The sequence below is a fragment of the Chiloscyllium plagiosum genome, unplaced genomic scaffold (assembly GCF_037043375.1).
Source record: "Chiloscyllium plagiosum isolate Xiang-an unplaced genomic scaffold, Cpla_swu_hap1 HiC_scaffold_23, whole genome shotgun sequence".
Taxonomy (NCBI): domain Eukaryota; kingdom Metazoa; phylum Chordata; class Chondrichthyes; order Orectolobiformes; family Hemiscylliidae; genus Chiloscyllium; species Chiloscyllium plagiosum.
The window spans coordinates 48339432-48354562 of NW_028270161.1; the positions used below are offsets into that span (position 1 = coordinate 48339432).

At 43.6% G+C, this 15131-nt stretch overlaps 1 pseudogene; it reads left to right on the plus strand.

Annotated features, from left to right (window-relative positions):
* Positions 1 to 2856: 2856 nt before the first annotated feature.
* On the plus strand, positions 2857 to 3570 carry LOC148145890 (uncharacterized; annotated as a pseudogene).
* The last annotated feature ends 11561 nt before the right edge of the window (positions 3571 to 15131 follow it).

The following is a 15131-nucleotide window of genomic DNA, read 5'->3' on the forward strand; positions in this document are numbered from 1 at the left end:
GATTTTTTAGATTAGATTAGATTACAGTGTGGAAACAGGCCCTTCGGCCCAACAAGTCCACACCGACCCGCCGAAGCGCAACCCACCCATAGCCCTACATTTACCCCTTACCTAACACTACGGGCAATTTAGCATGGCCAATTCACCTGACCTGCACATCTTTGAACTGTGGGAGGAAACCGGAGCACCCGGAGGAAACCCACGCAGACACGGGGAGAACGTGCAAACTCCACACAGACAGTCACCCGAGGCTGGAATCGTACCTGGGACCCTGGTGCTGTGAGGCAGCAGTGCTAACCACTGTGCCACCGTGCCGCCCAAGATATATTACAGCAATTGATGTTGCATCAATTCTGCTGAGTATTTAATCCCAACATTTTCAAAGAAGTAAAAAATGCTTAAAAGGAATGCAAGTTACAGATATATATCTTTGCAGATACAATCTGTACAGATTTTGTTTTAACATCAAATTTTCCATTGCTGCTTTCACTCCAATGACTCATCAGGTTCAATGATTAGAATTCTATGGAAGAATTAATGACAGTCTTTCTCACTTGGTCAGTCTTTAAACAGTGATTTCACAAAGACACTTTGAGCAGTCAATCACAATATCTTCCTTGCAGGTCTCCTGGTGAAATTGTATGAGTGTAGGCAGTTTTCAGAAATGAGTGAAAGCCCCTGCAAATGTGTCCAGGCAGGGGACAGAGTGAGGAACATGCTGTCATTCCATTCGAGACGTCCTTTCAGCCCTCAGTTCATGCAGCAGCTTTCTTAATGTAGCTTCATGCTGTGGTGCTAAATGCCACACAGTGGGTCTAATTATCACCCAGTTTTCCTTAAACTGCTACTTACAAAGAATCTGCAGGCTCAGTGGCCGCTCCTTAGTCTAAAAATGCATATCAATTCAGTGTTTCACTCAACTTATTAACCTCTTCTTATCTGTTACAAACACTTCTGTTCCTACATCACACTGTTAAAAATCACAACACCAGGTTATAGTCCAACAGGTTTAATTGGAAGCACACTAGCTTTCAGAGCGACGCTCCTTCATCAGATGATAGTGGAGGGCTCAATCGTAACACAGAATTTATAGCAAAAATTTACAGTGTGATGTAACTGAAATTATACATTGAAAAATTGATTGTCTATGCATAATTTCAGTTACATCACTGTAAATTTTTGCTAGAAATTCTGTTACGATCGAGCCCTCCACTATCATCTGATGAAGGAGCATCACTCCGAAAGCTAGTGTGCTTCCAGTTAAACCTGTTGGACTATAACCTGGTGTTGTGTGATTTTTAACTTTGTACACCCCAGTCCAATACCAGCATCTCCAAATCATGACTACATCACACTGTTGCAAGGGAATAGAAACTACACCCCTCAGTGTAGGGAACTTAATACTTAGCATTATAGGTTGTCTTGCTTACATTTTGTACACTTAAATGTTTTGACACTGCACTGTCACCTAATTACGTATCAATCAGCAATGAGAGCACAAAGATCAGAAAGTTTCAGTTCTAAAATGCCAGGGCTGTTGTCAGATACTCTCTTTAATGCAACAGTGCCAGTCACTTCAGTTAGTAGCCTAGGTGTTTTAAGGAGTACACCTGTAATGCCTGCTAACCGAAGATGCATTAGTATAACAAACCCATACTCACTCTGCTTTGATCTGAATGGTGGACGGTTAATCTACAAGCGGAAGGGGGAGAGGGAGGAAATCAGAAATTGGAGACCAATCTTACTATTAAATGCAGATTACAAAATCTTGGCAAAGGTCATCACCAACCAGTTCAGGTCTGCTCTGGGATTGGTGATCCACCCTGACCAAACCTGTGCTGTACCGGTCAGGAAGATCAGAGTCTCGCACTCCTCAGGGATACGATCGCCTATGTGCAGGACACGGGGTTGGACACCTGCCTCATCAGCCTGGATGAAGAGAGAGCCTTTGACAAGATATCACATACGTATATGAGGGATGTTCTCTCCAAAATGGACTTTGGGGAGGGAATCTGCAATTGGATCAGACTGCTCTACACCAACATTGATTGAGACTGCACTGACAATGGGTGGGAATCAGATAGCTTCCCAGTCAGATCTGGTGTCAGGCAGGGTTGCCCTATCTCCTGCCTTGTTTGTGTGCTGCATAGAGCCATTTGCTGAGTCCATCAGGAAGGATGCGAGCCTGAGAGGGGTGACTTTTCCTGGCAGCGGGGGCCTACAGGTTAAGGCCTCCCTGTACATGGATGATGTTGCCATTTTTTTGCTCTGATCCAATGTCCGTTCAGACTCTTGTGCTTATGTGACCAGTTCGAACAGGCCACGGGGCCCAAGGTCAACCAAGGCAAGAGTGAGGCCATGTTCTTCGGGAACTGGGCTGACCAATCCTTCATCCCCTTCACCGTCAGGACTGACTACCTGAAGGTGCTGGGTATTTGGTTCAAAGGGGCTGGGGCGTGTGCCAAAGTCTTGGGGGGAGTGTATCAAGAAAGTGAGTCAGAAACTGGGCAGATGGAAGCTACGGTCGCTCTCCATCATGAGTAAAAACCTGGTCATCAAGAGTGAGGCATTGTCATTGCTGTTATGTGGGACAGGTCTGGCCTATTTCCAGAACCTGTGCCGCTGCAGTCACCCGGGCCATCTTCCCTTTTATATGGAGATCAAAGATGGCCAGAGTCCGAAGGGACTTGATGTATAAAGCTCTGGGCAACGGGGGAAAAAACACACCAAATGCCACCCTCACCCTGATGGCCACCTTTTGTATGTGGCTGCATCAAGCTGTGCGTGGATCCCCGGTACGCAAACACCAAGTGTCACTACATACTGAGGTTCTACCTGTCCCCGGTGTTGCGGAGAATGGGCCTGGCCTCGCTGCTGCGGAACGTTCCGAGTAGTTGGACCGTTCCATATCACCTGTCGTTTGTGGAGAAATTTGTGAAGAAAAACACCTTTGACCACAAGTCCATCAGGAAGTGGTCAGCACGTAGTGTCCTTGAGACCCTTCAGGAAAAGGAGAGGGCGGATCCTGTCGAGCAGTTCCCTGAGCAGACTGTCAAAGCCATTTGGCAGAATGCCTCATCGCCAGAACTTTCCAACAAGCACCAAGACATGGCTTGGCTGGTGGTGAGAAGGGCTCTGCCTGTGAGGTCCTTTATGCACACCCGGACTCTCAGCCACACAACACGCTGTCCTCGAAGCGGCTGCAGAGGGGATGAGGCTGTCACACACCTCCTTCTGGAATATGCCTACGCAAAGGAAGTCTGGAGACAAATGTAGTGGTGTTTGTCGACGTTCGTCCCAAGTAGCTCCATGACGTGGGACTCTGTGCTCTATGGTCTGTTCCCTGGGACGCACACCGAGACGAACATCAACTGTGCCTGGAGGATCATCAACTCGGTGAAGGACGCTCTTTGGTCTGTCTGCAACCTGTTGATCTTCCAGCTGAAGGAGTTGACCCCGACTGAGTGTTGTGGACTGGCACATTCCAAGGTTCAGGACTACGTGTTGAGGAACATACTGAAACGTGGGGCAGCTGCCGCCAAGGCGCGGTGGGGAAAGACCACTGTGTAACATCTGACTGCCAAAGTACAGGGGGCCCACGCAGTAAGTGGGCTTTGCTGACGCTTCAGCTAAATATATGGATAGTAAACGTGCAAATGATAAATTCTGATCTCTGTATGCAAAGAAATGGAATGTTTATGTATGTATGGCATGACCAATTGTACAGATCATCAAAATATTTTATGAATAAAGTATATTTTTGAAATTAAAAAAAAAAGTGGATGGTTAAACAATTGGCAGGAGGTGAAGGATGCAAAATATCCCCATCCTCAACAATAGGCAAGTCCAGCACATCAGTGCAAATGACCAGGTTGAAGCATTTGCAAACATCATCTGCTGGAGTTGCTAAGTGGATGATCCATCTCGTCTGCTCCTGAGGGCCCTAAAATTATTGATTTCCAGTCTTCAGCTAATTCCATTCACTCCATGAGTCCACACGATATCAAGAAACAGCAACTAACACTCGATATTCCAAAGGCTATGGGCATTGATAACATTCTGGCAATGAAGATGAACATTACTGCACAAGAGCAAGTGATTTAATTTCAACTTGAATCCCTAGTCAAGCTGCTCCTGTACAACTACAATAGCAACACTTACACATCAATGTGGAAACTTGCCAAGGTATGTCCCATCCACAAAGCAGAACATATCCAACCCACTGACTTAGTATCCCAATGACATCTTCTCAGCAAAGTGATGGAAGGTTTTCCTGAAAGTGTTATCAAGTAGCACTTATTCAGCAATAACCTGCTCACTAATGCTAACTTTCAATACACCAGGGCCACTCACTCTTGACCTCATTATAGTTTTGGTCCAAACACAGACAAAACAGCTGAACCCCATCCTTAACATTAGAGCAACATTTGGCCAAGCACTGAGGCTTTTGCACATATCCTTCCATACTTCTGGAGTTGTTTTCAAGGGTTACTTGATGCAAATCATTAAATCAGCTTATTTCGTAACAAGTGAACAAACAGCAATGACTGTGATTGGATTCACTTAATCCAACTAGGATAGCCTTTCCTTCATATAAAAATACAATGTCATGAATACACTAAAGTCTCCACATCCCACTAAGTTGTCATAAACATCGGTACAGCAATGTTGGTTTAATAACAGCATCAAACAACAGTTCATAATGTTAATCCCATTTCATCAGACGTTAAGAAATGTTGTGTACACTGCTTTTAAAATACAATCCTTGGAAGGTAACATCTATTTTTCTTCAAAGTATTCTGGTAGAGCAATCTGAATGGTTTCAAGTTAATGGGAACTTGATGGAAATGTTATTAGATTTACCAGTTGTACTTGTAATGGTAATACATTTATTTTAAATGGATTACGGTTAGTTGTTGCAATCAGGAAATTGAGGACAATCGTTATTCTTGATGCTTCAAAGAATGCATTTGGCAATGCACTAAGGTTAAAGCTAAGAAACCCTTATCCAATTAGAAAGTTTGTACTTAATATATGCATAATATTTCCTCTGTTATAATGGCAGACAATGTTGTGGTTCTGTTCGCCGAGCTGGAAGTTTTTGTTGCAAACGTTTCGTCCCCTGGCTAGGCGACATCATCAGTGCTTGGGAGCCTCCTGCGAAGCGCTTCTTTGATGTTTCCTCCGGTGTTTATAGTGGTCTGTCCCTGCCGCAAATAGAAAATAGAAAATAGAAAAAACACACCGGATCATCAACGCCACACTCACAGGAATCCGATTCACGAGAGAAGAAGAAAAGGATAGCCAACTCCCATTCCTAGACGTGATGGTACAGAGAACACCGAACGGAGAATTCACTACAAGGGTATACAGGAAAGCCACACACACAGACCAAGTCCTAAACTATGAAAGTAACCACCCCAACACACACAAACGAAGCTGCATCAGGACACTATTCAAAAGGGCCACAACACACTGCAGGACACCAGAACTGCAAAAAGAAGAGGAACACCTATACAAGGTATTCGCCAAAAACGGATACCCGCACAACTTCATCAACAGATGCCTAAGAGAAAGACCACGGAACGAGGACATACCACAACCAAAAGGACTAACCACACTACCATACATCAGGAGCATCTCGGAACTGACTGCCAGACTACTGCGACCCCTAGGATTTATAACGGCACACAAACCAACAGCCACGCTCAGACAACAACTCACCGGAACGAAGGACCCGATACCCAACATGAGCAAAACTAATGTAGTGTACAAAATACCATGCAAGGACTGCACAAAACACTATATAGGACAAACAGGAAGACAGCTAACGATCCGCATACATGAACATCAACTAGCCACGAAACGACACGACCAGCTATCCTTAGTAGCCACACACGCAGACAACAAGCAACATGAATTCGACTGGGACAACACTACTATCATAGGGCAAGCCAGACAGAGAACAGCCAGGGAATTCCTAGAGGCATGGCATTCATCCACAAACTCCATCAACAAACACATCGACCTGGACCCAATATACCAACCACTACAGCGGACAGCTGAAACTGACAACCAGAAGCGGCAGGGACAGACCACTATAAACACCGGAGGAAACATCAAAGAAGCGCTTCGCAGGAGGCTCCCAAGCACTGATGATGTCGCCTAGCCAGGGGACGAAACATTTGCAACAAAAACTTCCAGCTCGGCGTACAGAACCACAACAACAAGCACCCGAGCTACAAATCTTCGCACAAACTTTGAATGGCAGACAATAAATTTCATGTTTGAAAACTTTTGTCATACACCAGGAGTAAAACTACCTCTTTTATTATTCCATCTCTAAGTATTCTGAGCTGAGTATACCAATACTTGCTTATGCACCTACAATTTTGTTTTTTCAATCTGAATTGAACTTCTAACAATGTCAGATGCAACCCTGAGTTTCGATTTAAATTCCCCTACTTGCACATTTATGCTTCCATAGAATTCCTACAGTAGGGAGGCAGACCATTTGGCCTATCGGGTCCACATCGACCCTACCGAAGAGCATCCAAGCCAGATCCACCCACCCTCATAGAAAATCTCCCTCGCCTGCACATCCCTGGACACTGGGAGGAAAGTCTTGTAAGCACAGGGAGTATGTGCAAAGTCCACACACAGTCGCCCGAGGATGTAATTGAACCCAGGTCCTTGGTGCTGTGAAGTTGCAATGCTAACCACCGAGCCACCGTGCTGCTATGTTTATTTTGTTTAAACAAATAAGTATAAATAAGTAATTTTTTTTTTTACTTACTTGAGGGCTGTTTAATATCTTAAGTGCAATGCCTTTTGTTTTTAGGTTATCCATATGACATACCTCAGAAAAAAAGTGAGAAAGAAAGTAGAGACAGAGAGGGGAGGAATAAATCAGTCTTCTTCAGAGTGTCATCATAGCGAATAGCTTGTAGTTGTGAGCAATGAATAATGCTGACAGAACAGCAAAGGTGAGAACTGCAGTGGAATAAATAATGAATCATACTCAGCTAGCAGGACCTGAATGGTTCAGCATCCCTACTGGAGTGACGACCAGCATTCTCTCTTTGTAGTCAATGGAAGTCCAATGTGAGGTATTCCTCCACTCATCCTGACTGTCTGCCCTGTGGGCTGCCTCTCACTGGGGAGAGGGAGCGATTGCGTGAGGTGACAATAGATGGCACAGCTTTGGCAAGGTGTCCTGGGAGAGTTCACAGGCCACGCAGGGGGAGTGATGCGGGACATTAGGGTGAATCATGAGCAAGTGAGGGAAGATAATGCAGGCAATAGTAAGAGTGGGAGATCATGAGCTTTGATGGGAGGTGAGTGCAGTAACAGAGACAGAACGAGTGTGAAATAGCAGAGAAGCTGCTAACCCTGATGGAGTGGAGAAGCTTGTTGACCTTCCTGTTGCACTGCTGGCCATTCCACCAGAAAACAGAGCACTGACATAGGTGGCAACATCTGACCATGCTGCCAGGATCTGGGAGGATGGCTTCCCTTTGGATCACCTCATCCACTGGAAAAGGGTTCAGTAAAAATTTACAAGGATGCTGCCAAGGTTGGCGGATTTGAGATATAGGAAGAGGATGAATGGTGCTGGGCTGGTTTCCCTGGAGTGTTGGAGGCTGAGAGGTGACCTTAGTGGTTTATAAAACCATGAGGGGCATAAATAGACAAGGTTTTTTTCCCAGGGCAGGGCAGTTCAAACCTAGAGGGCATAGGTTTAGGGTGAGAGGGGCAAGATTTAAAAGGGACTTAAGGGGTGCCATTTTTTATACACAGGGTGGTGCGTGTATGGAATAAGCTGTCAGAGGAGGTGGTCGGGACTGTTACAATTACAACATTTAAAAGGCATCTGGATGGGTACGTGAATTGGAAGTATTTAGAAGGATATGGGCCAAATGCTAGTAAATGGGACTAGATTAATTTAGGATATCTGGTTGGCATGGAAGGGTTGGACTGTGCTGTACATCTCTATGACTGAGTGATCTCACAGGTCCCTAATATACTATTACAGTGCCCATTACCCCTTTCTCAGGCATCTTCGAGGTGATCATCTATCAACAAGCAGGGCAGCTTCAGAAAGCCATGGAATGTCTGGATGCATTGTTAAAAATCTCACAACACCAAGTTATAGTCCAATGGGTTTAATTGGAAGCACTAGTTTTCACAGCATTGCACCTTCATCAGGTGGGTGTGGATGATGAAGGAGCAGCGCTCTAAAAACTAGTGCTTCCAATTAAACCTGTTGGACTATAACCTGGTGTTGTGTGATTTTTAACTTTGTACATCCCAATGCAGCACTGGCATCTCCAAATCAAAGATGCATAGTGTTTTTTCCAAGCTGCTGCCGGAACTTGAGACATTGGTCTTTCAGCAGGTGTCCAATTAGTGGTGATTCGATCTGGTAGAATGGGGCTTGTGCCAGTGGAAGGGACAGAGTAGATGGTTAATGAGTTTGCTAAGATGGGGCAATAGATCTCACATGCCCTTCATGGAGAGAAAGCTTGTGTGTAACTCAACAAAACTGACAGCCAGAAAAAGATTCAGCCCATTTTATTTGCAAATAGTTATTTTCCAAGTAAATAGCTTGTACACTGGTGTCTTCATTTGCTTTAGCAATGTGGATTCACAATCACATGTGACATGCCACAAATTATACTAGTTTTATTCAATTAGATGAAAATAAAAGCCCTCAGAATTTATTAAATTAAATAGGGTAATTGGTTTTGAGTTTATTTTACACAATGACTGGAACAGTATTGACACAGTTGACAACATATGAAAAATTAAGCTCATAACATAATAAACCACATTGATGTCTACACTGAGTTTAAACCCATGGCTTCAATCTCAAATAACCTCTTGGATGTTCTTCCCAGCTTTAAATGCTTTTAATCACTTTCACAATTCGCGTCTCAGAAAATTAACCAAATATTGTAAATTTGCTCTTCACAGTGAATTAGCCTTCAGATAATTTGGGGTAACTTTACGCCAATTAATTTTCTCTGGTTCAAGCTTTGGAATGCATTCATCACTTTTCCTCTTTTATTTACTTATCTCATGATTAACTTTATTTCTCCAGCATAATAAACAATCCAATACAGCTCTTATCAGAAAGTGTACACAAAGTAAACGTTATCGGTGATGCTCTATACAGGGGTAAATGTTTTTGGTTGCGGTTTATGTTTCTTTTTGCTCTTCTTGCTACTTCATGAGAGGTTTTATCTCCTAATAATATCACATTCATCTGTTCACAATTAAATTCTGTGGTAGCGATTTGAAATGAGCAAAGAACAAAACTCTTTAGAACTGATATTCTTAGTTTACTTTTTCTATCGCTATGACTTCTGAGAAAGAAATTTATTCTCATCTGTTCAAATAAGAAAGAAAATGCACCTTCCTTTCTATAACACCAGAACAAACTTTAAGCATTTTGTATCTGTCATGTACCTCTGAAGTGTTTCCCCTTTTGTAGTATAGGAGGCAAGGCAGCACTTTAGCAGTGTAGGAAGCTTCCATAAATAACAATGAAATAATTGCCCAAGTAAGCTCTTTACATCTTTGACGATGAATAAATGGATCGTGGGGGGATATCCCTTTTTGAATAGCACCATGGCGTCTTGAACATCCACCACAGAGTTAACAGGGGTTCAGATTAACATTATACTAAAAAGGCTGCACCTTTGACAATGCAGCTCATTTCCAGGGTCAAAGAAGTGACACTCGATCATGTTATCCAATCCTGAAGCTGGACTTGAAGAAATTATCTTTTGACAACAGTCAAACAAATGAGTGTTTTGCATCAGTGTTTACTGTGGAAAAGAACATGGAAGATATAGTCTGTAGGGAAATAGATTGTGACATCTTGACAAATGTCCATATTACAGAGGAGGAAGTGGTGGATTCTTGAAACACAAGTGGATAAATCCCCAGGACCTGATCAAGTGTACCCTGGAACTCTGTGGGAAGCTAGGGAAGTGATTGCTGGGCCTCTTGCTGAGATATTTGAGGTGCCAGAAGACTGGAGGTTAGCTAATGTGGTACCACTATATTTAAGAAGGGTGGTAAGGACAAGCCAGGGAACAATAGACCAGTGAGCCTGATGTCAGTGGTGGGCAAATTGTTGGAGGGAATCCTGAGGGACAGGATGAATATGTAATTGGAAAGGCAAGGTCGGATTAGCAATAGTCAACATGGCTTTGTGCGTGGGAAATCATATCTCTCAAACTTGACTGAGTTTTTTGAAGAAGTAACAAAGAGGATTGATGAGGACAGAGCGGTAGATGTGATCTATATGGACTTCAGTAAGGCATTCGACAAGGTTCCCCATGGGGGAATGGTGAGCAAGGTTAGATCTCATGGAACACAGCATGGTCAAGTGCTGTTTTTCAGATTGGAGATCTGTGACCAGTGGAGTGCCACAAGGATTGGTGCTGGGTTCACTACTTTTCCTCATTTATATAAATGATCTTTGAGCATAAGAGGTATAGTTAATAAGTTTGCAGATGACACAAAATTGGAGCTGTAGTGGACAGCGAAGAAAGTTACCTCAGATTACAATTGGCCCATCTGATCAAGGTCCCATGGGCTGAGAAGAGGCAGACTGAGTTTAATTTCGATATATGCAAAGTGCTGCATTTTGGGAAAGCAAATCTTATCAGGACTTATACACTTAATAGTAAGGTCCTAGGGAGTGTTGCTGAACAAAGAGATCTAGGAGTGCACGTTCATAGATCCTTGAAGGCGGAGTTACAAGTAGATAGGATAGTGAAGAAAGCCTTTATTGGTCAGAGTATTGAGTACAGGAGTTAGGAGGTCATGTAGCGGCTGTACAGGACATTGGTTAGGCCACTTTTGGAATATTATGTGCAATTCAGGTCTCCTCCTTATTGGAAGGATGTTGTGAAACTTGTAAATCTTTTTAAGCCCTTTCAAGGATGTTGCCAGGATTGGAGGGTTTGAGCTGTAGAGAGAGGTTGAATAGGCTAGTTGTTTTTCCTGGAGCATCAGAGGCTAAGGGGTGACCTCAGAGGTTTATAAAATCATGAGGGGCTTGGATAGGATAAATAGACAAAGTCTTTTCCCTGGGGTGGGGGAGTTCAGAACTAGAGGGCATAGGTTGAGGGTGAGAGGAGAAAGATATAAAAGACACCTAAGGCAGAACTCTCTCACGCAGAGGATGGTCTGTGTATGGAATGAGCTGCCAGAGGAAGTGGTGGAGGCTGGTACAATTGCAACATTTAAAAGGCATCTCGGGTATATGTATAGGAAGGGTTTGGAGGGATATGGGCTGGGTCCTGGCAGGTGGGACTAGATTGGGTTGGGATATCTGGATGGTACAGAGGAGCTGGACCGAAGGGTCTGTTTCTGTGCTGTACATCTCTGACTATGACTTTATGACCCAAAACGTTAACTCTGATTTCTCTCCATAGATGCTGCCAGACCTGAACTTTTCCAGCAATATCTGTTTTTTTTTCTAATTTACAGCATCCACAAATCTTTTGTTTTTTATTATCAATCAACAACTTGTTAACAATAAAGGACATATGAATAGGAAGGATATGGGCAGTGTGCTGACAGGTGGGACTAGATTGGGTTGGGATATCTGGTCGGCATGCACGAGTTGGACTGAAGGGTCTGTTTCCATGCTGTATATCTCTATGACTCTCTAAATGGCCCATATTTCTATCTTATTCAGCAATTCTAAATATTTTTGTTGAAGCTTGGAAGGGATGAGTAGGTGGGGTTGGGAATTTTGTCGGGGTGGGGGCTTTACGGGCAAGGAACCTGAAAATCCAGATTATTTCAGGTCCTGTTTACATTTTTGAAAGATAATATTGGCTGCCTAGCTGCCTACTGAGCAGGAAAGTAATTTGTAAACAGCTGCTGGTCTCTGGGGAGAAGGAATGAGAGAGCATTCAGATTAAGGGAGGGAGTGAGGAACCCGAGAACATGGGGAAGCAGGGAACAGAAGTTGGATGGTAGTTGGAAAAGGCAGAATATCAAAAGATTGAATCACTGGGTGAGTAAAGTGAATCATTCGTGTATCATAGGACAAGCATTCTGACTGCTCCTCGCCCACATCCAGTGCTGCATAGTTACTCCGCCTAATAGATAGATTTCTTGCATATTTTTACCTGAAGGAATTTCTGACTTCTAATACTTTGACATGAAGTTGTAAGTAAAGTGGAGACATGCTGCTTCCTTAACAGCCTTCACTCACAGAGTCACCTATTTAAAACCAGAAGTAGGTTCTTTAGGTCCAGCTTTGAGAAATTTAACATTGTTCGCTGCAACCCACTTCTAACTCACTCATCCTCATGGGAGCAAGGTCCTTCTCCGGCACATTTATAAAATCAGCATGGGTGCCGTTCATTGCCAAATCTTCTCTGTAATCAAGTCAACTAAAAAAAAAGGCTTCTGGATGGCAGAATGAATAGGAAGGATTTTGAGGGATAAGGGCCAAATGCTGGTAATCGGGACTGGATTAGTTTAGGATATCTGGTTGCCATGGACAAGATGGACCAAAGGGTCTGTTTCTATGCTGTACAATCCTGACTCCAATTTACATATTTTTTGACATCCTCATTTCTTGATTTCAAGCTCTCACTCTCTTATAACATTGATAGAATTTTTATTTCTCATTAGACAAATGTGCCAATAAAATCAATACTAGCAACATAAACAATGTTATGTTGATAGAAATAATTTTAACAAAATGTGTAGTGACTAGTATTTCAGTTTTATTCAGCTTTTGAATAGCTAATAAAACACAGTCTGTTTACATCATTACATTTGCTGCAAGCTTTGTTACTATAGTTCTATCTGCTAGTCAGAACACATTAGTCAAGACTATTACAATTCCATGGTCTTGATTACTTACTTTTCGGAATAAAAACCTAGATTAAATTGATATATTTAAAACCGGTTTACTGCCAGCTGAGTCATCAGCCTTGATTCCCATTCGGCTCACATCAATTAGATCACGACTTGATTGCAATGGAAGTTATTACCACAGTTTACAGCACCTTAAAATATTTAAACATTTAAGGAATCAGCCATAAAAGATCTACAAATAAAAATGGAAGTACCAAGACTCAATTGTTGTTGCAAATGCAACAATATCTATTTCTAGTGGATTTCAGGAACATGCAAGAAACAGCATGTCCCCAGAAGATTTTTCTTATGAGGAACACTACAGCTAGAGTCAGAGGTACAGCATGGAGACAGCCTTCAGTCCAACTCGTCCATGCCGACCAGATATCCCAACCAAATCTAGTCCCATTTGCCAGCACTTGGCCCATATCCCTCTAAACCCTTCCTATTCAAATGCTTTATAAATGCTGTAATTGTACAAGCTTCCACCACTTCCTCTGGCAGCTCATTCCATATACGCACCACCCTCTGCGTGAAAAAGTTGCCACTTAGGTCCCTTTTATATTTTTCTCCTCCCACCCTAAACCTATGCCATCTAGTTCTGGACTCCCCACCTGAGGGAAAATACCTTGTCTATTTACCCTATCCAAGCCCCTCATGATTTTGTAAACCTCTAAGTCACCCCTCAGCCTCTGACGCTCCAGGGAAAACAGCCCCAGGGTAAAAACAATGACTGCAGATGCTGGAAACCAGATTCTGGATCAGTGGTGCTGGAAGAGCACAGAAATTCAGGCAGCATCCGCGGACAGGCAAAATCGACGTTTCGGGCAAAAGCCCTTCATCAGGAATAAAGGCAGAGAGCCTGAAGTGTGGAGAGATAAGCTAGAGGAGGGTGGGGGTGGGGATAGAGTAGCATAGAGTACAATAGGTCAGTGGGGGAGGAGATGAAGGTGATAGGTCAGGGAGGAGAGGGTGGAGTGGATAGGTGGAAAAGGAGCTGGGCAGGTCGGACAAGTCCGGACATGTCAAGGGGATCGTGTTGCTGGAGGTTAGAAACTAGGATGAGGTGGGGGAAGGGGAAATGAGGAAGCTGTTGAAATCCACATTGATGCCCTGGGGTTGAAGTGTTCCAAGGTGGAAGATGAGGCGTTCTTCCTCCAGGCGTCTGGTGGTGAGGGAGCGGCGGTGGAGGAGGCCCAGCACCTCCATATCCTCGGCAGAGTGGGAGGGGGAGTTGAAATGTTGAGCCACGGGGCGGTTTGGTTGATTGGTGCAGGTGTCTCGGAGATGTTCCCTAAAGCGCTCTGCTAGGAGGCGCCCAGTCTCCCCAATGTAGAGGAGACCGCATCGGGAGCAACGGATACAATAAATGATATTGGTGGATGTGCAGGTAAAACTTTGATGGATGTGGAAGGCTCCTTTAGGGCCTTGGATGGAGGTGAGGGAGGAGGTGTGGGCACAGGTTTTACAGTTCCTGCGGTGGCAGGGGAAAGTGCCAGGATGGGAGGGTGGGTCGTAGGGGGGCGTGGACCTGACCAGGTAGTCACGGAGGGAAAACAGCCCCAGCCTACTCAGACCACTCCCTGTAGCTCCCTTTGCTCCTTGAAAATAGCATTTCTGTCACAGGTTGGCAACATTTTTATTTTGTCCCTATTTTCAGTCATAAAAAAACAGCTGCATGTTACAATCACAACATAATGAAATGGTCTTTGCAGGTTAATGGACTATTCCAAGAAAAGATTTCAAAGCAGATAATGGCGTTCTGCACAGTAATCTAATCATTTGATCTCTCCTCTCAAGATATGCCAGATAGATCAATATCAAGAGTAAGTGTACAATTTCGCTTTTCACTCAAACATGAGTCAAAATCAGAATAACAGACCACAAGTTGCTCATGTACAAAAAGCCAGGGGGGGGTTGTCTGAGCACAAGGAAGGTGCATTATTACAATTCAGACAATTTCCAAAATGAAGGTCTGTTGTTGAGTCCCATATTATATCCATTCCCAGATCTTTGTTTCCTACCTCCTCAGATTTACGACTATCTGTAATCTTCTGAATGCTGACTTCATGAAACTTACAGGAGCAGTCTAAGAGCAGACATGTTGTTTTTGTGCTTGGGCTTTTGATTGGCTGAAAAAGAAACTAGAGCAGTCAGGTTTCATCCAATGGCAGCCCAGTGTTTGTTAAAGCTGTTTCACCAACACTGGGAACTACAAAGGGTTTCTGATTTTC